At 40.6% G+C, this 21,296-nt stretch overlaps 1 long non-coding RNA gene across 1 annotated transcript in view; it reads left to right on the top strand.

The window, feature by feature from the left end:
- Positions 1-288: 288 nt before the first annotated feature.
- Positions 289-21,296, top strand: part of LOC123579414 — a 40,131-nt gene continuing 19,123 nt past the window's right edge. The window contains exons 1-2 of the long non-coding RNA XR_006702753.1: positions 289-507; positions 4,249-4,319. This is a non-coding gene — a long non-coding RNA (uncharacterized LOC123579414). The remainder of the gene's footprint in view (positions 508-4,248; positions 4,320-21,296) is intronic.

Genomic DNA, 21,296 nt, shown 5'->3' on the forward strand with positions numbered 1-21,296 from the left:
TCCAGATGCTTCGCGATGGCAGTGGCAGGAGAATGCGTTAGAAAGTCTGTGATTTCACCTTTCTTTCTAGGCCAGAGCACCGCCTATAGGGGAACTGGCCAGTACCACAGACCACGAGTCACTCCACGTCCCACCCCAGTCCCTAGTTGCCAACAACTCCCAGACAGCTGGGTAGGAACGGAGTGGGGAGGAGAAACACCTGACTGCGTAGGCGTTGTTGGGAGCGCGAGCGCAAGCGCCGCGCTGCTCCAGGCGTAAGCGCCGTCGGGGGGCGGAGCGAGGCACGAAGGGCCGCTCAGGGCGCAGGCCCAGATCCCTGAGAGGTCCGCAAGGGTGAATCCCTTCCTCAGATGCCGGTTTTATTCCCAACGTCGGGCCTCCCTTTTGTTTCCTCCTTTCGCGTCTTTCCCGGACCCGCGCCCTGTGGAGAGATTCTCTTCCCCCTTTCCCCCCTGTCCGGGTCGCATCTGGCAGGAGGCTTCTCGGAAGCTGACACATCATCCCTAGGTATTGTAAATACCTGTTAAATAAGTGAACTGTACATTTATTTCTTTTCCCAGCTCTGGGCCAATCCCAGCCAGTCCGAGGAGTTGTGAAACAGAAGCAGAAATTCCCGGTAGCTGTTGTCAACTGACAACAAAAGTGTGGTCCCTGGAACTTTTCTCCAAAGAATTGTGTCCTTCAGAGTCCCTGGTACTTGGCATATATGTTTGGATCCCTACTCAGCCGGATAAATGAAACCACCGCTATGTTCCGCACACTCCGCACATTACTACAGTAGGGGCTGTATTTTATGTTACGTAATGTTATATTATTATTATTTTGAGGAGGGGCTGTATTTTAAGTACCCTAAGAGACGAATTATTGAATCCATTGGAGAACTGAGTTCCCAGTACATCTAATTCATACTCTCCTTTGTTTTAAACAGTTTGGGTATGTTGACCAACAAGTTTCATGGGGTGTCCTAGAATCTACAAATCTGGATGCTCTTTGTGGGTCAAATTGTTAAACAGCATCTTCCAAAGAGGCAGTCACTTTCTGACGTTACAATTGAGGTATATTATGTAGGATGCGATGCCACTTCTGCAAAGGAGACAAGGAGAAGAACTAGCAAGTGTTAATTTTTGTCAGCGTTTCAGGCATGGAAAAGAATTCTTGCTCTTTGAGACATTGACCCATTTGGTAATTGAAATGCAAAGTACATTATGTAATTCAAAGTACATTATGCCTTATTTATTTATTTATTTGTTTATTTATCTAAGAGAGAGTGGGAGCAAAGGAGGAGGGCAGAAGGAGACAGAGAGAATCTCAGGCAGACTCCTCTCTCAGTGAGGAGCCCAATGCAGGGCTCAGTCTCACAATTGTGAGATCATAACCTGAGGCTAAATCAAGAGTCAGACGCTCAAGTGACTGAGCCACTCAGGCGCCCCACTTTATGCCCCACTTGAAAAATAAAGCCACAGGAGTTTTTGCTTTGGCAGCATGTATACTAAAATTGGAACAATACAGAGAAGATGAGCCTGAACTTAGTCCAAATTCAACAGCACGTTAAAAGGATTATACACCATGACCAAGTAGGATTTATTCCTGGAACTCAAGAATGGTTCAACATATGAAAACCAATCAGTGTAATACACAACCAAAACAAAATAAATCATGAGGGGTGCCTGAGTGGCTCAGTAACTTGAGTGTCAGACTCTTGTTTTTGGCCCACGTCATGATCCCAGGGTCGTGGGATCGAGCCCTGTGTCAGGATCCATGTTGAGCATGGAGCCTGCTTAAGATTCCCTCTGCCTCTCTTCCTGGCTCATGCACACTGTCTCTCAAAAAAAAAAAAAAAAAAAAAAAAAAATAGGTCACCTGGGTGGCTCAGTAAAATGTCAGACTTCAGCTCAGGTCATGATCTCGCAGTTTGTGAGTTCAAGCCCCATGTCGGGCTCTGTGTTGACAGATCAGAGCCTGGACCCTGCTTCAGATTCTGTGTCTCCCTCTTTCTCTGTCCCTCCCCCATTCATGCTCTCTCTCTCTCTCAAAATAAATAAATAAATAAATAATGAAAAATTTAATAAAGGGCAAAACAACACGATTGTCTCTATTGATACAGACAAAGCATGTGACAAGATTCTACACTCTTTCATGATAAAAACACTCAAGCTAGAAATAGAAGGAAATGATATCAAAGTAATGAAGGCCATCTATGAAAAGCCCATAGCTAACATCATACTCAATGGTAAAAGGCTGAAAGCTTTTCCAAGGATGCCTACTCTCACCAATTCTATTTACATCATATTGGAAGTCCTAGCCAAAGCAAATAGGCAAGAAAAAGAAATAAAAGACGTGTAAATTAGGAAGGAAGCAGTAAAATTATCTCTATTATTAGATGAAATGATCTTATACGTAGAAAACCCTAAATATTCCATAAGAAAACTACTAAAACATATCAACTATACTTCATAAAAAAAATATGAAAAAAGCAAAATCACCAAAAAAATACCTATACCTACTAGAACCAACAACTGAATTCAGCAAAGTTGCATACAAAATCAACACACAAAAATCAGTTGTGTTTCTATACACTAACAACAATCTAAAAAGGACATTAAGGAACTAATTTCATTTACAATAGTATCAAAAAGAATAAAATACTTGGGAATAAACCTAACCAAGGAGATGAAAGGTGAAAAGATGCTCACCAATCATCAGAGAAATTCAAAACAAAGCAACAATGAGATATCACCTCATGCCCATTAGGGTGATTACTGTGGAAGGAAGGAAGGAAGGAAGAAAGGAAGGAAGGAAGGAAGGGAGGGAGGGAGGGAGGGAGGGAGAAGGGAAGGGAGAAAGGAGGGAAGGAGGAAAAAAGGAAGGAAGAAAGAGAAGGGAAGGGAGGAAAGAAAGAAAGAAAAAGAGAAGTGTTGAAAGGTTTGAAGAAATTGGAACTGTTGTTCACTGTTGGTGAGAATTTAAGATGGTACAGCCACCATGGAAAATATTATGGCAGTTCCTCAAAAAACTAAAAATTGAACTACCATATGATTCAGCAGTACTACTTCTGGGTATATGTCCCAAAGAATTGAAAGCAGGGTCTGCAAATGTATGTTCATAGCAGCATTATTCACAAGAGTCGAGCGGTGGAAGCAATCCAAATGTTCACTGATGGGTGAATGGCTAAACAAAATGTGGTGTATACATATAGTGGAATACTATTCAGCCTCAAAAAAGGAAATGCTATAACATGGATCAACCTTGAAAATATTATGTTAAGTGGAATAAGCTAGTAACAAAATGACAAAAATGTATCATGATGCCAAGTATAGGAGGTATCTAACGTAGTCACTTTCATAGAAACAGAAAGTAGAATGGTGGTTACCAGGCATGGGTGTGGGGGGGAAGAAGGTTTATTGTTTAGTGGGTATAGAGTTTCATATTTGCAAAATGAAAAAGTTCTGGTCATTTGTTTTACAACAATGTGAATAAAGTGAACATTAGTGAACTGTACACTTACACTTAGAAATGGTTAAGATGGGGGACGCCTGGGTGGCTCAGTAGGTTAAGCATCTGACTCTTGGTTTCAGCTCAGGTCATGATCTCATGGTTCATGAGTTGGACCCCTGCAGCAGTCTCTGTGCTGACAGTGTGGAGCCTGCTTGGCATTCTCTCTCTCTCCCTCTCTGCCCTTCCCTGCTCGAATGCTCTCTCTCCCTCTCTCTCTCTCTCAAAATTAAAAAAAAAAAAAAAAATGTCCATAGCAGCATTATTCATAATAGCCAAAAGATGGCAACAACCCAAATATCCATCAGATGATGAATGGACAAATAAAGTGTGATGTATCTATCCATACTATGGAATATTACCCGGCAGTAAAAAGGAATGAAGTACTGATGCATGCTACACTGTGGATGAACCTTGAAAATGCTGTGCTAAGTGAAAGAATCCAGTGAAAAAGACCATATTTTGTGTGATTCCATATATATCAAATGTACTGGATAGCCAAACCCATATAGAGACAAAATAAATTAGTGTTGCCTGGAGTTGAGGGTGAGGGTGTAATATGGGGGGTGGAAGGTAGAGAGTGCATACTTACAGGTACAGGGTTTTTTGGGTGAGGGGATAAAAATGTTCTCAAATTGATTGTGTTAATGGTTGCATAACTTTGAATACAGTAAAAACCATTAAATTTTACACTTAAATGGGTGAAGTTTACAGTATGTGAATTGTATTTCCATACACTGTTTTCCTTTTTTAAAGGTACAAAGAAATCAGATTTCAGGAAGATCAATTCAAATATTTGTTTGGCATTTAAAGGAATTTTAAGAAAGGTAAGAAGCCCATGAAATTATCACCTTCATTTATCTGTTAATGATGAGAAATAGTAACTTTTGCTCATGTTAACCATATCCACAAAGATTGTGACATTATTTTAGACATTAGCATTCTAAAAGGTATAGCACCATTTTTTATTAGGGAGTCCACACTAGGTATTACTTAGTTTTAAAATTTTTCTTGTTGTTGTGGAGGGACACCTGGGTGACTCAGTTGGTTAAGTGTCTCACTCTTGATCTCAGTTCAGGGCATGATCTCTCCGTTTGTGACATCGAGCCCTGCGTCCGGCTCTGCTCTGGCAGTGCAGAGCCTGCTTGGGATTCTCTCTCTCTCTCTCTCTCTCAATAAAGAAATAAACATTAAAAAAAATGAAAGTAAACATTTTCTTAGGAACTGGAACTAGATTGGGGTGACTTCATCATTGTTGTTTCATCTCAGGATACAAAGTGTTTTTTCTTGATTCTGGTATTTTATTGTAGAAACAGGGCAAAACATCAGTTGTGCTTCCACACTGGGAAGAATAAGAAATTTCTAGTGTGGGAATGCAAGCTGGTGCAGCCACTCTCGAAAACAGTGTGGAGGTTCCTCAAAAAACTAAAAATAGAACTACCCTCCGACCCAGCAATTGCACTACTAGGAATTTGTCCAAGGGTACAGGTATGCTGTTTTGAAGGGACACAGGTACCCCAATGTTTATAGCAGCACTATCAACAATAGCCAGAGTATGGAAAGAGCCCAAATGTCCATCGATGGATGAATGGATAGAGAAGATGTGGTGTATATATACAATGGAGTATTACTTGGCAATCAAAAAGAATGAAATGTTGCCATTTGCAATGATGTGGATGGAACTGGAGGGTATTATGGTAAGTGAAATTAGTCAGAGAAAGACAAAAATCATATGAATTCACTCATATGAGGACTTTAAGAGACAAAACAGATGAACATAAGGGAAGGGAAGCAAAATAATATAAAAACAGGGAGAGACAAAACATAAGAGACTCTTAAATATGGAGAACAAACAGAGGGTTACTGGGGGGGTTTGTGGGAGGGGGGATGGGCTAAATGAGTAAGGGGCATTAAGGAATCTACTCCTGAAATCTTTGTATATGCTAGCTAACATGATGTAAATTAAAAAAAAAAATTAAATAAAAATAAAAATAAATACATACCTACATACATAAAAAGGTAAATCGGTGCCGTTGGTACATGGTCTCCAGCCTCACAGGCCCTCAGCATTGTTTCAGCAATCCTTTTATGAATACTGGACCAGTGTCTTCCTAGAAGCCTTGAACTGAAGATGGCAGAGATGTCTATTAAAAGGAGCTTGATGGGGTGCCCGGGTAGCTCAGTCGGCTAAGCGTCCGACTTCAGCTCAGGTCATGATATCATAGTCTGTGTGTTCTAACCCCACATTGTGCTCTGTGCTGACAGCTCAGAGCCTGGGGCCTGCTTTGGGTTCTGAATCTCTCTCTCTCTCTCTCTGCCCCTCCCCTGCTCACACTCTGTCTCTCTCTCTGTGTCTTAAAAATAAACAAACATCAGGGGTGCCTGGGTGGCTCAGTCGGTTAAGCAGCCGACTTCGGCTCAGGTCATGAACTCGCAGTCTGTGAGTTCGAGCCCCGCGTCGGGCTCTGTGCTGACAGCTCAGGGCCTGGAGCCTGTTTCAGATTCTGTGTCTCCCTCTCTCTGACCCTCCCCCGTTCATGCTCTGTCTCTCTCTCAAAAATAAATAAACGTTAAAATAAATAAATAAATAAACATTAAAAAAAAAAAAAAGATCAAAAAAAAAAAAAAAAAGAACCATCCAATCCCAGGGGTTCTCATCTGCTAACTCCTCCGTTTCTGAGGCCATCTTATTCATATTTCAGTAACCATAAGTTGATGATTGATTCCCTGATGTACATCCCTAGTCTAGACTTCTGAACTTCTGACTTGCACATCCAACTCCCTCCTACCATCCACTTGGAGGTGTAAAAAGTACCACCAATTCTTCATATCACTCATATCTTCCAAATCTGGCCTTTGTTCACTGTTCCGTCTCTCAGGAAATGGCATCTCCAGCTGCCCAAGCTAGAAACCGAAGAGTCATCTTCAACACCTCCTTCACTTGGCATTTGCCCATTTACTCCCAGTACCCCTTAGATCTGACCACTTCCGTCCCTATAGACTGCTCACTCTAATCCAAATTATCACTGACTACTACAGTCTCTTAACGACGTCTATTCTGCCCAGCTGTCCTCTCAACATTGCAATTAAAGTGTTTCTTTTGTTTGTTTGTTTTTAAATTTGAAGTCAGATTTTGTTACCTGCCTAAATAGTAACTTTCCATTGCTTTCAAAATTCAACAAAATTAGAAACTTTTAATAAAAAAGAATCTTTCAAAATGGACAATGGACAATAATTTGAAAAAATACTAAATGTAGTGAATGTGACCAAAAAAGGTGGGGGGGCTTGCATAGCCTTCAGGGCCCTGCATTGTCTGACTCTGTCTGCTTTCCTCCATTTTCACCTTACACTAGGCACCTGCTAGCTTTGGGGGCTTTCCTGCTGCAAAGTCCTTCTCCCTCTTGCCATAGGCCTTTTGTTCACACTCTTCCCTCTGTCTGTATCATTAACCTCTATTCATTTTTCAAAGTACAACTCATAGAAGTCTTCTGTTGACCCTCAGCTTTGGTCAGCTTTCTTTTCCTCATTGTTCTTACCTCCTTTTGTTATTATATATTCCCTTGAGTGGTTTCAACATTTGATTAACCTTCGTCTCCTTCATTAGGCTGTAAGCAACCTGAGTCTAGGGACTACCTGTTTTTGCTTATCACTGTCAGACAGCAATTAAATTCTGAATGAATGAGTTACTGCTGGTGCTGTGACAAGAGTGAATGGTGCCTCTTTACTACCTTTAGGTATGACCATCCCCTTGGAGTTACTGTAGATCACAGTCCTGTCTCTTAATCTTTGGGGGATGCTGCAGAGGAAGAAGCACCCACCAGCCAAGAGCTTAAGCTCTGGAGGCAGGGTGATCTGGGCCTGTCTGGTCTCTGCCATTTGCCAGCTGTGAATTCTTGGGCAAGTCCCTTTGTTTCCCTGAGCCTTAGTTCCCAGTCTCTAAAAGAGGGTTACCCCTGGGGCGCCTGGGTGGCGTAGTCGGTTAGGCGTCCGACTTCAGCCAGGTCACGATCTCGCGGTCCGTGAGTTCGAGCCCCGCGTCGGGCTCTGGGCTGATGGCTCAGAGCCTGGAGCCTGTTTCCGATTCTGTGTCTCCCTCTCTCTCTGCCCCTCCCCCGTTCATGCTCTGTCTCTCTCTGTCCCAAAAATGAATAAACGTTGAAAAAAAAAATTAAAAAAAAAAAAAAAAGAGGGTTACCCCTTACTTCATAAGGTTGGTTGGTTTTTTGTTGTTTTTGTTTTTGTTTGTTTGTTTGTTTTGGTTTTGGTCTGTTTTTTTGGTCACACTCACTACATTAATATTTTTTTCAAAAATATTATCTAATACATTGTCCATTTTGAAAATGTCTTTTTTTTCCATTTTGAAACTATCTAATATTCCCCATCGTGGCTTTTTTCAGCATTTCTTTTTTGAATGTAGGATCCAATCAAAGTTCACCCATTTCATTTTGATGTCCTATCTCTTTAGTCTTCTTTAATTGAAAGCAGTGCACTTGTCTTTAAAAAAATGTTGATCTTTAGGACACTTGGCTGGCTCAGTCAGAGGAGCATGTGACTCTTGATCTCGGGGTCCAAGTTTTGAGCCTCACGTTGAATGTAGAGATTACTAAAAAAAATAAATAAACTTCAAAATTTTTTAAAAGTTTGCCTTTTATGATGTTGACAGTTTTGAAGAGTCCAGGCCCATTGTCTGGCAGAATATCCATGTTCAGTGCTTGATTGCTGCCTCATGATTAGATTCTGGCTAAACTTTTTTTTTTTTTTTTTTTTTTTGGCAAGAGGACCATGTCAGTGATGATGGGTACTTCCTAATACACTCCACCAGGAGGCATGCAATACCAGTTTGTCCCATGATTAGTGATGCTGAATTCAATCACACAGTTAAGGTGGCATTAACCTAACAGAGTTGTGAAGGGGGGATTCCATGAAGAAATGTCCCCAAAGGGTCTGGCCCATAAACCTTACTTCTTACCCATTCCTCTTCAGCTTTCACTTTGGGGCAAATAGACAACATTTGCAACTATACTTTCCTACCACAAGCGCCTCTTGGTGGGACTGGTAGTTATCACTAATTTGAGACTATTGTTTAAAGAATATTTTATTATGAAACTTTCAAACATACAGAAAAGTGGAGAGAGTGGTATAATGAATCTTAATGTATTCATCACCCTGTTCCCCATATTACCACCAATTTGCCAATTCGTTTCCTCCTTTTCTTTGCTGGTGCATTTTAAAGCAAATCCAAGATATATAAATTCATCCATAGGTACTTTAGCATGCTACATCATTAATAGAGATTATGTATATATGTATGTATACTTATACATACATATATTTATACACACATACATCACAACCATGGTACCATTATAACATTTAACAAAATTAAAAATAATCTGTTAATGTCATTTAAGAACCAAACCATATTCAAAGCTTTGGAATTACATCTTTTATTTTTTAAGTTTATTTATTTGACAGATACAGAGACTGTGAGTGGAGGAGGGGCAGAGAGAGAGGGAGAGAGAGAGAGAATCCCAAGCAGACTTCACACTGCCAGCGCAGAGCCCAGTGCAGGGCTCAAACCCACGAACCCACGAGATCATGATGTGAGCCAAAACCAAGAGTCAGGCGCTCAACTGACTGAACCGCCCAGTTTTATTTTTTTCAGCCTCTCTTCTTTTTCTTAACACACAGGTCCCCAAGTGGAAGCACTGGACAGACTGTTAGACAAATTTTGATCTCACCTTTTGTACATATATTTGTCTCTCTAGGCAAGAGATATGCAGTGAAAAGCACAGATGAACCAGTCTGTGGAAGTGCAGCCCAAGAATTTGTAACTTTGAAAAGCACCCAGGTGATGGAGACTCGGCCCATAGCTGCCTTAGAAGTTAGAAATGAGAGGAGAAATGAGAGGAGTGGTTAGAGAGTGTCAGAACAGTTTGTTCATGCTTTCGTCCTGGATTTAGCACGTTGTTGTGGAATTTGGCCAGTCAGCCATAAGGTATTTATTGAGCATCTGTTATGCAGACAAACAAGGCAGAAACATCCTACCTGAAGAAGGAAGACAGAAAATAAACGTGCAAATAACTAAGACACCTGTAGGTACTGAGAAGTGTTATAAAGAATTGTGAAAGAATGAAAAAAGACCCCAGTTTTCTTTGTTTAATCTTTACCTCCTTTCCTTCTTTTCTTCTCTCTCTCCTCTGCTTTCCTCTTTTTCCCCCTTTCTACCTCCCCTTCCCCTGAAGCTTAACTAGCAGGAGGTGACTCACAGGGCTTACAAAGATAGCTCTCAAAAGAACTGTTTCAAAAGCTACCGAAGTAAGATTGCACCAACAATCATGAGAAAGAGGCATGAAAACCCCAACATAACCCACTCATTCTAGCTGCAAATGGCAGCCGTTACCGATAAAGAAAAATGGCACCTGGGGCAGTATCATAACCATATGCCCCTCCTCTGTGCCTTATATATAAGAATTCCAATCCTGCTTCAGCTCAGGGAGTTAACATCATTTTGAGGGGCTACCTGACACACACTGGCTAAATATCTGAGTCACTTTAACTATTTTTTAACTCTTTTTATAGTTAAATATTTTTAACTATTTTTTTAACTCTTGACAGACTAGAGAAGAAATAATTGAAGGAGGAGAGACTTGTGGGAAAATGTGTCTAAGGAGGATTCTAAATAATGTTGAGACTAAATAATGAGAAGATCAGCTTCAGATAATTTGGGGTAAAATGTTCCAAGTAGAAACCACAAGTGCAAAGGCCAGAAAATTGATAGAAAGAGCATGTATAGGAATGAATGAATGGAGAGGAACTGTGTGGACTGGGAAACCCCTGGAGGTTTCTCTTTTGTTTGTTTGAATGGCTTTATTGAGGTGTAATTCATATACAATTCATCCATTTAAAGTATACAATTCCGTGGTTTTTAGTATATTCACAGAATTGTGTGACCATTACCACCATCAATTTTCAAACATTTTTTATCACGCCCAAAAGAAATCCCATACCCATTAATATTCACTTTCTACCTTCATACCCCATTCTCACTCCCAGTCCTAGGCTATCCTAGTCCTAATCTATTTTCTGTCTGCATTAATTTGCCTGTTCTGGACATTTCATGTAAATGGAATCATACAATGTATGATCTTTAGTGTTTTGTTTTTTTCATGATGTCTTTAGCATGATGTTTTCAAGGCTCATCCATGCTGTAGTATTGTATCCGTACTTCATTCTTTTTTATGGCAGAACATTACACTATATATGTATGTATACACACTCTCTCTCTCTCTCTCTCTCTATATATATATATATATATATGTATATATACTACCATTCATTGGTTGATGTATCCAGATATATCCATTCATTGCTTAGTGAACCCAGATGAACATCTGGGTTGTTTCCACTTTTTGGATATTATCAATAATGTTGCTATAAACATTCATGTACAAGTTTTTATGTGGGTATGTGTTTTCATTTTCCTTGAGCATATACCTATGAATGGAATTGCTAGGTCACATGGTGACTCTGTTTAACCTTTCGAGGAACTGCAAAACATTTATTATGTCTTTTTGACTTTAGCCATCATAGTGGGTATCTCATTGTGGTTTTGATTTGCAATTCCCTAGTGACTAATGATTTTAAACATCTTTTCTTGTGCGTATTGGCTATTTGTATATCTTCTTTGGAGAAATGTCTATTCTCCTCCTTTGCCCATTTTAAAATTGGATTCTTCTTTTTATTGTTGAAGTGTTTATTCTGGATACAATTTCCTTTTCAGATATATAATTTGCAGATGTTTTGTCCCATTCTATGGGTTATCTTTTCATTTTCTTGATGGTGTCCTTTGAGCATAGAAGTTCTTTAAAAAATTGTTTTAAATGTTTATTTATTTTTGAGACAGAGAGAGACAGAGCATGAGCAAGGGAGGGACAGAGATAGAGGGAGACACAGAATCTGAAACAGGCTTCAGGCTCTGAGCTGTCAGCATAGAACCTGATGTGGGGCTCAGACCCATGAACCGTGAGATCATGATCTGAGCTGTAGTTGGACGCTCAACCAACTGAGCCACCCAGGTACCCTGAATATAGAAGTTTTTAATTTTGGTTAAGTCCAACTCATCTCTTTTTCTTTAGTTTCTGGTGCTTTTGATGTCATATCTAAGAAACTATTGCCCAACCAAAGATCATGAAGATTGACTTTTATGTTTTCTTCTAAGTTTTATAGTCTTAATGCTTACATACAGGCCTATGATTCATTTGAGTTAATTTTTGTATATGGTGTGAGGTAGGAGTCCAACTTCTTTCTTTTACATATGGATATCTAATTGTCTTAGCACCATTTGTTGAAAAGACTATTCTTTCCCCATTGAGTGGTCTTGGCATGCTTGTCAAAGATTATTTGACAATATATGCAAAAGTTCATTTTTTGGCTCTCTATTTCATTGATCTATTTGTCTTTATACTAGGATCATATTGTCTTAATTACTATTGCTTTGTAGTATGTTTTGAAATTGGGACTTTTTTTCCACAATATTTTAGGATCAGCTTGTCAATTTCTGCAAAGAATCCAGATGAGATTTTGGATTGTTTGCTAGTATATAGAAATAGAATTGGTGTAAAGATAGAATAAACAGACTAAATAGAATTGATGTATATATAATACATTTTGTGTATAGTATATAGAAATAGAATTGGTGTTTGTTTATTGATCTTGTATCTTGCAACCTTGCTGAACTCCTTTATTATTCCTAATATTTTTAATGGATTCCTTAAGATTTTCTTTTTCTTAGTTATTTTATTTTATTTTATTTTATCTTATTGTATTTTATTTAGAGAGAGAGCAAGTAGGGGAGAGGGGCAGACAGAGAGAGAGAATCTTAAGCAGGCTCCACACTTAGAGGTGTGCTCAATCCCAAGACTCTGAGATCATGACCTGAGATGAAATCAAGAGTTGGATGCCCAATCAACTGAGCCACCCAGACACCCCAGAATTTTCTATATGTAAGATCATGCCATCTGAAAATAGAGATAATTTTACTTCTTTCTTTTCAATCTGGATGCCTTTTATGTCTTGCCCAGTTGCCCTTCATAGCACCTCCAATACATGATGGATAAAAAAGGTGAGAATAGACATTTTTGTCTAGTTCCTGGTTTGTTCTTTTACCATTAAGTATGATGTTATCTGTGAGGTTTTTTTTCTTAATGTTTATTTATTTTTGAGGGACAGAGACAGAGAGGGAACAGGAGAGGGGCAGAGAGAGAGAGGGAAACAAAGAATCAGAAGCAAGTTCCAGACTCTGAGCTGTCAGCACAAAGCCTGATGCGAGGCTCAAACTCACTAGCCGTGAGATCGTGACATGAGCTGAAGTCAGATGCATAACTGACTGAGCCACCCAGGTGCCCCTATCTGTGAGTTTTTAATAGATGCCCTTTTTTTCAGTTTGAGGAAGCTCCCTTCTACTCTTAGTTTATTGAGTATTTTTAATCATTAAATGCTTTTGGATTTTGTCAAGTGCTTTTTTTTCTTGCATCTATTGAGATAATCAAATGATTTTTGTTTTCTATTCTATTTATATGGTGTATTACATTACTTGATTTTCTTTTTTAAACTTTTTTTAATGTTTATTTTTATTTTTGAGAGAGAGAGGGAGACAGAGAGTGAGTGGGGGAGGAGCAGAGAGAGAGGGAGACACAGAATCCAAAGCAGGCTCCAGGCTCTGAGCTGTCATGTCAGCATAGAGCCTGATGCAGGGCTCTAACCCATGAATCATGAGATCATGACCTGAGCTGAAGTTGGACACTCATCTGACTGAGCCACTTGGGTGCCCCCATTACTTGATTTTCTGATGTAAAGTCAAGCTTAAACTGCCCAGCTAGGTCAGTTGGTAGAGCATGAGACTCTTAAAGTCAAGCTTATATTAGTGGGATAATTCCCACTTAATCATGGTGTATAATCCTTCTTACATGTTGTGGAGGTTCAGTTGATACTAGTATTTGTTGAGGATTTGCATCTATATTTATAAGAGATATTGGTAAGTAGGGGTTTTTATAACATGTTTTTCTGGGTTTCATCTCAGAATAATAGTGGCCTTATACAACAAGTTGGCAGGTATTTCCTCCTTTATTTTGGAAGAGTTCAAGAGGATTCAAATTAATTCTTTAAATGGTTGTTGGAATCTATCAGTAAAGCCATTTGGGTTTGGGATTTTCTTTGTGGGAAGTTTCAAATTACTGATTCAATCTCTTTACTTGTTATAGGTCTTTCAGAGTTTTTATTTCTTTTTGAGTTAGTTTTGGTAGTTTGTGTCTTTCTAGGACTTTGTTCATTTTGTCTGTTATCTAATTTGTTGGCATATGGTTGTTCATAGCACTCCTTTATAATCTTTTTTATTTTTATAAAGTCAGTAGTAATATCTCCACTTTCATTTTTGATTTTAGTAATGTTATTTCTCTTTTATAATTATTCCACCTAGGTAAAGGTTTATAAAATTTTCTGCTTGGGGGTGCCTGGGTGGCTCAGTCGGTTGAGCATCCGACTTCGGCTCAGGTCGTGATCTCGCAGTTCATGAGTTCAAGCCCTGCGTCGGGCTCTGTGCAGACAGCTCAGAGCCTGGAGCCTGCTTTGGATTCTGTGTCTCCCTCTCTCTCTGCCCCTTCCCTGCTCATGCTCTGTCTCTCTCTGTCTCTCAAAAATGAATAAATGTTAAAAAAAATTAAAAAAATAAAAATATTTCTGCTTGGATATTTGGCTAAAAGCCAGTTGGAAAGCAATCAGTAAGCAAGATTTTGCCAAGTGCTTCCAGGTGCCACTTGATTAGATAATATGCTACACCCTGTGAACACATGCGACTCTTCAGAAACCAGCATAATTTGAAGCTTCTCTTGCTACAGTAATATTAGAAGTCAATTTAATTTCTTTTTCCTTTTTTAAAATTTTTTTGACATTTATTCATTTTTTGAGAGACAGAGAGACACAGAGTACAAGCAGGGTTGGGGCATAGAGAGAGGGAGATGTAGAATCTGAAGCAGGCTCTGGGCTCTGAGCTGTCAGCACAGAGCCTGACATGGGGCTTGAACTCATGAACCTTGAGATCATGACCTGAGCCAAAGTTGGAGGCATAACTGACTGAGCCACCCAGTAGCCCCAGAGAAGTCAATTTAATTTCTGAATATCTGCTTTATCCCCCACGTCCTATCTGCCACTCCACTTGACCCAGCACTTCTGAGCTGTTGGCCTTGAGATTCAACTTCCCTTATTTCTTTCAAACAGGAAACTTTTAAATGTTGGTGCTTTCTTATCTGAATCTCTAAACATGTCACTATATTTCTCAGAATAGAAGGTTCTGTGACCAGCTTTTTTTTCTAAGTATTACATAGAAAATGAGTCCTTTACGTATAATACAGATAAGCTCACTTATTAAACATTTAATGAGAGCCTACCATGTGCCAGGAACTGTGTGACACATTGATTATAACACAATAAACAAGATAGTTTCCACCTTCAGAGAGTTCCAAAAACACATAAATTGGATGGTTTTACTATATTGTAATAAATTCTGTGAGTAGAAAGCTTGTACAAGTGGCACTCAACAGAGGCCTAAGGGTCAAGCTGGGAAAAACTCCCAGAGGAAATGTTTTAGTTGAGAATGAATAAAAAAAAAAAAAATGAGCCAGAGAAGCTGGACGTGGGAGAGAATAGCACACTCTAGGTGGGAGAAATAGCATAATCTAAGATCTAGACATATATGTGGCACACTGGTAGAACTACAAATTGGAGATGGTAGGAAAGCACAGTCAAGAGGGAATGGCAAGAGAGGGATGCAAGAACCAGATCACAAAAGGCTATCTAAACTATATTAAAAATTTGGACTTTCTGAATTTTCAATACAGTGTAGATTGTATTTTTTTTTTTTTAAACATTTTTATTTAACTTTTAGAGACAGAGACAAAGCATGAGCAGATGAGGGGCAGAGAGAGAGGAGACACACAATCCAAAGCAGGTTCCAGGCTCTGAGCTGTCAGCACAGACCCTGACACAGGGCTCGAACCCATCAACTGTGAGATCATGACCTGAGCCAAAGTCGGATGCCCAACGACCGAGCCACCCAGGCACCCCTGGATTGTATTGGAAGTGGGAAGCTTGGAGGCAGGAAGACCAGTCACTGGTTCAGGAAGGAGACAGTGGTGGCATGAACAAAACGGGGGATGATTGGAGGAACAAGGAAAGAGAAATGAAAGAACTTAAGAAATGTTGATGGGGTTGGGGCGCCTGGGTGGCGCAGTCGGTTAAGCGTCCGACTTCAGCCAGGTCACGATTTCGCGGTCCGTGAGTTCGAGCCCCGCGTCGGGCTCTGGGCTGATGGCTGAGAGCCTGGAGCCTGTTTCCGATTCTGTTTCTCCCTCTCTCTCTGCCCCTCCCCCGTTCATGCTCTGTCTCTCTCTGTCCCAAAAATAAATAAACGTTGAAAAAAAAAAAAGTAAAAAAAAAAAGAAGAAATGTTGATGGGGTAGAATCAACAGTTGTTGGGGATTGATTAGTGGAAGAAGTCAAGAGCAAAGTCCAGTTTTATGATTTGGCAACAGGCTGAAAAGTGGGAATTGATTGGTGGAAGAAGTCAAGGCAAAGTACAGTTTTTGATTTGGCAACAGGCTGAAAAAGTGGGGAAAAGACCCTGGAGGGATGAGGATCTTTGGTGTGGTCTAGGGTTGAGGAGGGGAAAATCATGAATGCGATGTTTAGACATGTTTCAGTCTGAGGTATCTTTTGAGATGTTTAAGGGACCTGGATAGGTGACTGGATTTACAAATCTGGAGCTCAGAGAAAATATACATCAAATATACATATTTGTGGATCATCTATATGTAGGTGGTTTTTAAGAACCAATGGGCATGGATGAGTTAGTCTAGAGAGAAAGCATAGAGTGGGAAAAGAAGAGGATCTATGCTGTGCCTTAAGTAACTCCAACATTGAATAGTTAGGTAGAAGAGAATAATTCTACAAAAAATTGAGAAGCGGCCAGGGAAAGAGGAGGGAAACTAGGGTACAGTGTCTCAAGAACAAGGAAGTTCTCCATCAAATTTGTTGCTGAAATGAGAATTGGAAATGTCCATTGAGTAAAAGAGTAACACGGAACTTAAATTTTATTGTTAACTAGAGCGGTTTAGAGAAGGGGGCAAATCCCAGATTGAAGTGGGTGGAGGAGGAAGTAGAAGGTGAGAAAAACAAAGCTAATGAATATAGACTATTCTTTAGAGCAGTTTGGCTGTGCAGTGAGGAGGGAGAGGCTAATACAGATGGTCCCTGACTTCCAATGGTGTGACTAAGGAGTTTTTGACTTTATAATGGTGCTAAAATAGTATGCATTTAGTGGAAACCAAACATCAGTTTGAATTTTTATCTTATCCCAGGCTAATAATATGTGGTCCAGTTCTGTCATGATGCTGGATAGGGGCAGTGAGCCACAGCTCCTGGTCAGCCACACCATCACAAGGGTAAAAAACTGATACACTTATAACCATCTCTACCCATACAATCACTGTGTTTCTTGCTTTCAATACAGTATTCAATGAATTACATGAGATATTTAGCACTTTATTACAATATAGGTTTTGTGGGAGATAATTTTGCCCAGCTGTAGGCTAATGTAAGTGTTCTGAGATTATTTAAGGTAGGCTGGGCCAAGGTATGGTGTTCAGTTCATTAAGGGTATTAAATGCATTTTTGACTTCCAGTATTTTTGACCTGGGGTGGATTTAACCCCATTTTAAGTGGAAGATCTGTAGTTGGATAATGATATGGGAACAAGGGAGAGTTTTTTCAAGATGGGAGTATACTGAGTAAGTTAAAAAGCCAAAGAGAAGGATTCAATCGAAGAGAAGTTTAGAGAGAGCGAATACTAAAAGTATACATTTCTTGAAAAGGTAAGGGGATTGGGGCGCCTGGGTGGCGCAGTCGGTTAAGCGTCCGACTTCAGCCAGGTCACGATCTCGCGGTCCGTGAGTTCGAGCCCCGCGTCGGGCTCTGGGCTGATGGCTCAGAGCCTGGAGCCTGTTTCCGATTCTGTGTCTCCCTCTCTCTCTGCCCCTCCCCCGTTCATGCTCTGTCTCTCTCTGTCCCAAAAATAAATAAACGTTAAAAAAAAAAAAATTAAAAAAAAAAAAAAAAAGAAAAGGTAAGGGGATAGAATCCAAAGCTCTGATAGTGGGGAGGCTGGCCACTAGGAGGCTGACTCAACAGGAGACAGAACAACCTCTATCTGGTAACACAATAGAAGAAGGAAGACAGAAGGGGCGTCTGGGTGGCTCAGTCAGTTAAGCATCTGACTCTTGGTTTCGACTCAGGTCATGTTCCTGTGGCTTCATGGGTCCAAGCCCTATGTCAGGCTCTGCAGTGGCTGCGCGAAACCTGCTTGGGATTGTCTCTCTCCCTCTCTCTTCTCTGCCCCTCTCCCATTCATGCTGTCTCTCTCTCTCTCTCTCTCAAAAAAAAAAAAAAAACTTTAAAGAAGGAAGACAGAATGTTATGGGAACCTTAGATGTTTGTAGTGAAGATTTGAGAAGTCCATTATCAGATGGCTTTTCTCTTCTCTGGGAAGAAGGGGAAGGTATGAAGCCAGAAGACGATGGGGGAAAGTTCTTGTACTGAGGGGGAAAGGGTTGCAGATGAGTGTTGAAGTGATCATAAATTGATGTGGGCAAACATAAAACCCCAGTGAATTAACTGCCCTCATGTGATGTCCTCCATTTAGCACTTGCCCACTGGGGGTTGGGAGGAAGCAAAGAGAACCCAGCATGTTGGGGCTCTCCAGGATTGGGATTGCTGAAGACAACTCAGTATTTTTCAGACTGGCCTTTCTTGAAACAGTCTCCTGACAGATGTTAATAGGTATATCGAGGAAAAAAACTTCCTTGTTCAAAGAAGTTTGGGAGAATCACTATCTACTCTTTTTTATTCTTAATACGCCCATGAACATATTTGAAGTTCTGAGGGTCTTGCATTTAAAAATCTGGTTAAGTTTCATATTGTCAACTTTTTCAAACTTATTTGCTTCTAGAATGCTCTGTGTATGTGTGTATCTCTTAAGGTCTCGTAGTTTGGTTTATGATGGATCAGGTAATCAGGAGTCCCCTCTGTTCACCTTACCCTACCTGAAAGTACAGGAGCCTTTATTCCTTTCATCCAATGTGTTTGTTTACACTATCTGTCGTTAGCCATTTAAGCCTGTTTGATTTGGGTGGAATAATAGCTTACTTCCTTACATACCTCATTCTTTACAAATAGCAACTATATGCCTGTGTTCCACATGTTCTCAATTCTTGTCATGAACTTAAAAAACAAACAATAAACTAGCTTCCTTATTATTCTACCAGGACCATAAGAAACCACCTTGAAATGTGACAAGGCAAACAGGGCCAAGGCCAACCCACACGGTTAGAATGAGTCCTGGTGGGAGGGGGGCAATGAGTTACTTGTATTATTAGTATACTACTACTACTAGACAACATTTTTATATGTCCTGACAGTTTATAAGTTGCTCTCATATGTGTTATTTTGTATAATCACATTTAATTATGGTTGAGCAAGGTACAAGTCTTACTGGTGAGAGCAAGGAACATGGTTTGGGGGGATGACAAATGAGAAGACATGGTGAGGAAAATAGTAGCTGGGAATGGAGCTAAGTGTCAGGAACAGTGGTCTAGATCATGCATTCTCAGTGGAGCTGCCATTGCCACCAATGGGTTAAAACGTGGTTTGTGGGGGGCAAAATATGTAGGTATTACAGTACTTTGTGACCATTTGGAGGGCCATAAAAACTACATAAAAATATGCAGTAAATTTGTGGTATTGACATTCATGGTAGAGGACGATTGGAACAAAAATGTCTGCCATAGGCTTGCCAACAGTGGGAGGTGATAATGGGGAAAAGGTTGGGGGACCATGGTTTAACTACCATAGTGCCCGTGGAACTTTTTGACATTCATGAGTGATTCTTCTGTTCCCAGACATTTTAGACAGCTCGTTTGTCAAAGTGCAGTGTCTGCTCCTTGCTTCCTTTGTCCTGCCCATCCTCCTCGAGGACCTAAATGACTATGTTTTGCCTCTTTGAAGTCTTCTCTTCTAGCCACAGCTGACTGAATTAGAGTGGATAGAAGTCAAGACCAGATAAGGCATAGACTGGTCAGTGCATGACTGGTCTCAGGAAGCCTGCCTGTGCTCACTTCCTCTCGTCAGACCCCTGTGATGCTGTTCTGTATTTTTATAATGTCTCTTGCACTACTTACTCCCTTTAAGATGATTTGAGTGAGTGCCAGGAGAGCCCTGGTTGCGACATCTGCCCAGTCAGGACGCTTGGCCTGGGGGTGTACTATTTGATCAAGACTGAATGTGACCGAGTGAGGATAGAAGAGAAATCTGTTTGAGTCATTGGCTCTTCATACTGTATATATTCACCATCTGATGAATGGAGAATAAGGTTTCTCAACACCTGTACTACTGACATTTTGGACCAGAGAATTTTTTGTTGGGGATGGGAGTGGGGGCTCTCCTGTACACGATAGGATGTTTAGTAGCATCCTGGCCACTCCCCACTAGATGCCAGTAACACCCCACCCCACCGGTTCTGACAACCAAAAATGTCTCTAGAAATCACCCAGTGTCCCCTGGGAAACAAAATTGCCTTGGGTTGAAAACAACCGATACACATAAACTAGACTATCAGAGAATTATAAATCTAATTGTATCATTATGATCAGAAACGCCATAAAGGGCTCTGGATCTGCCGTTGAGCATCACCTTAATAAGGATGTTACCAGAAATGATGGAAGATAGTCCTTGAGAAGGCTAAAACCAGTGTCGTTATCAAGATATTCACAACTACCCCTTAGTGAGTGCTTGCTTACATGACAGATGCTTGCTAAGCGTGTTTCATATATTAACTCATCAGCCCTCCCAAGGGTTGCCAGAAGTCACTGCCACCATTATTCCACCTACCCTACAGTTGAGGGAACTGAGGCATGGAGATGTTAACGGTCACCCAGCTGGTAGGGTTACCCAGGCAGCATGGTTCTGGAGCCCATGCACTCATGAGAACATAACGATTCCTTGGGAGAAGGAAAAGCAATCAGCTCTGTACTCCAGCATCCCACAGAAGTGGTTCCTAAGGAAGTTGTTAACTTTAAGACAATTCAGGTGGAGGCTGGAATTTCAAAGGGGAAACCAGAGGTGGTTGAGTCTATTGCTGTCTTCCCCTGCTCCCCGCCAATGATCTTCTCCCTGTTTGCACCATAACCTACTGCTCTGGACTTATTTCCAATGCTAGAGAAATTTCACTCTTTCACAGTTTTGGAAGGTTTGTAGAGGCAAGTAGCATTTGCTTGGGAGATCCTAGGCTCTTAAGGAGTGTCTAGAGTGGGTTAGGTTTGGATGTTAGAATAAATTCACTCCATTAGAGCCACATGTCATTGAACTTTGCCAGATCCAGCTGGCAAGGGTAGCTACTCCCATGTCACCAGTGCTACCACAGCCTGAGAGCTTCTCGGCAGAATCAAGTGTGAGAATTTCCATCTGACATCGGGCACACTTTATGGAGTGAGGACCATGTCCAAAGGGGGAGTGGGGAAAAAAGGAAAGATGAAATGATGGTATCTTTCAGATTTGGCCAAGGTGAAATTTAAACAAGTCAGGACTCCGAGATCCCTGGAGTTCCAGACAGATACAGACCTTTTTCCTATTCCTTCCAACTTGAGGACAAAAGTACGCAACATGGATACTTGGCATATGCTGAAAAGACATCTGTCTTG

This window comes from Leopardus geoffroyi, chromosome E2 (assembly GCF_018350155.1).
Source record: "Leopardus geoffroyi isolate Oge1 chromosome E2, O.geoffroyi_Oge1_pat1.0, whole genome shotgun sequence".
Classification (NCBI taxonomy): domain Eukaryota; kingdom Metazoa; phylum Chordata; class Mammalia; order Carnivora; family Felidae; genus Leopardus; species Leopardus geoffroyi.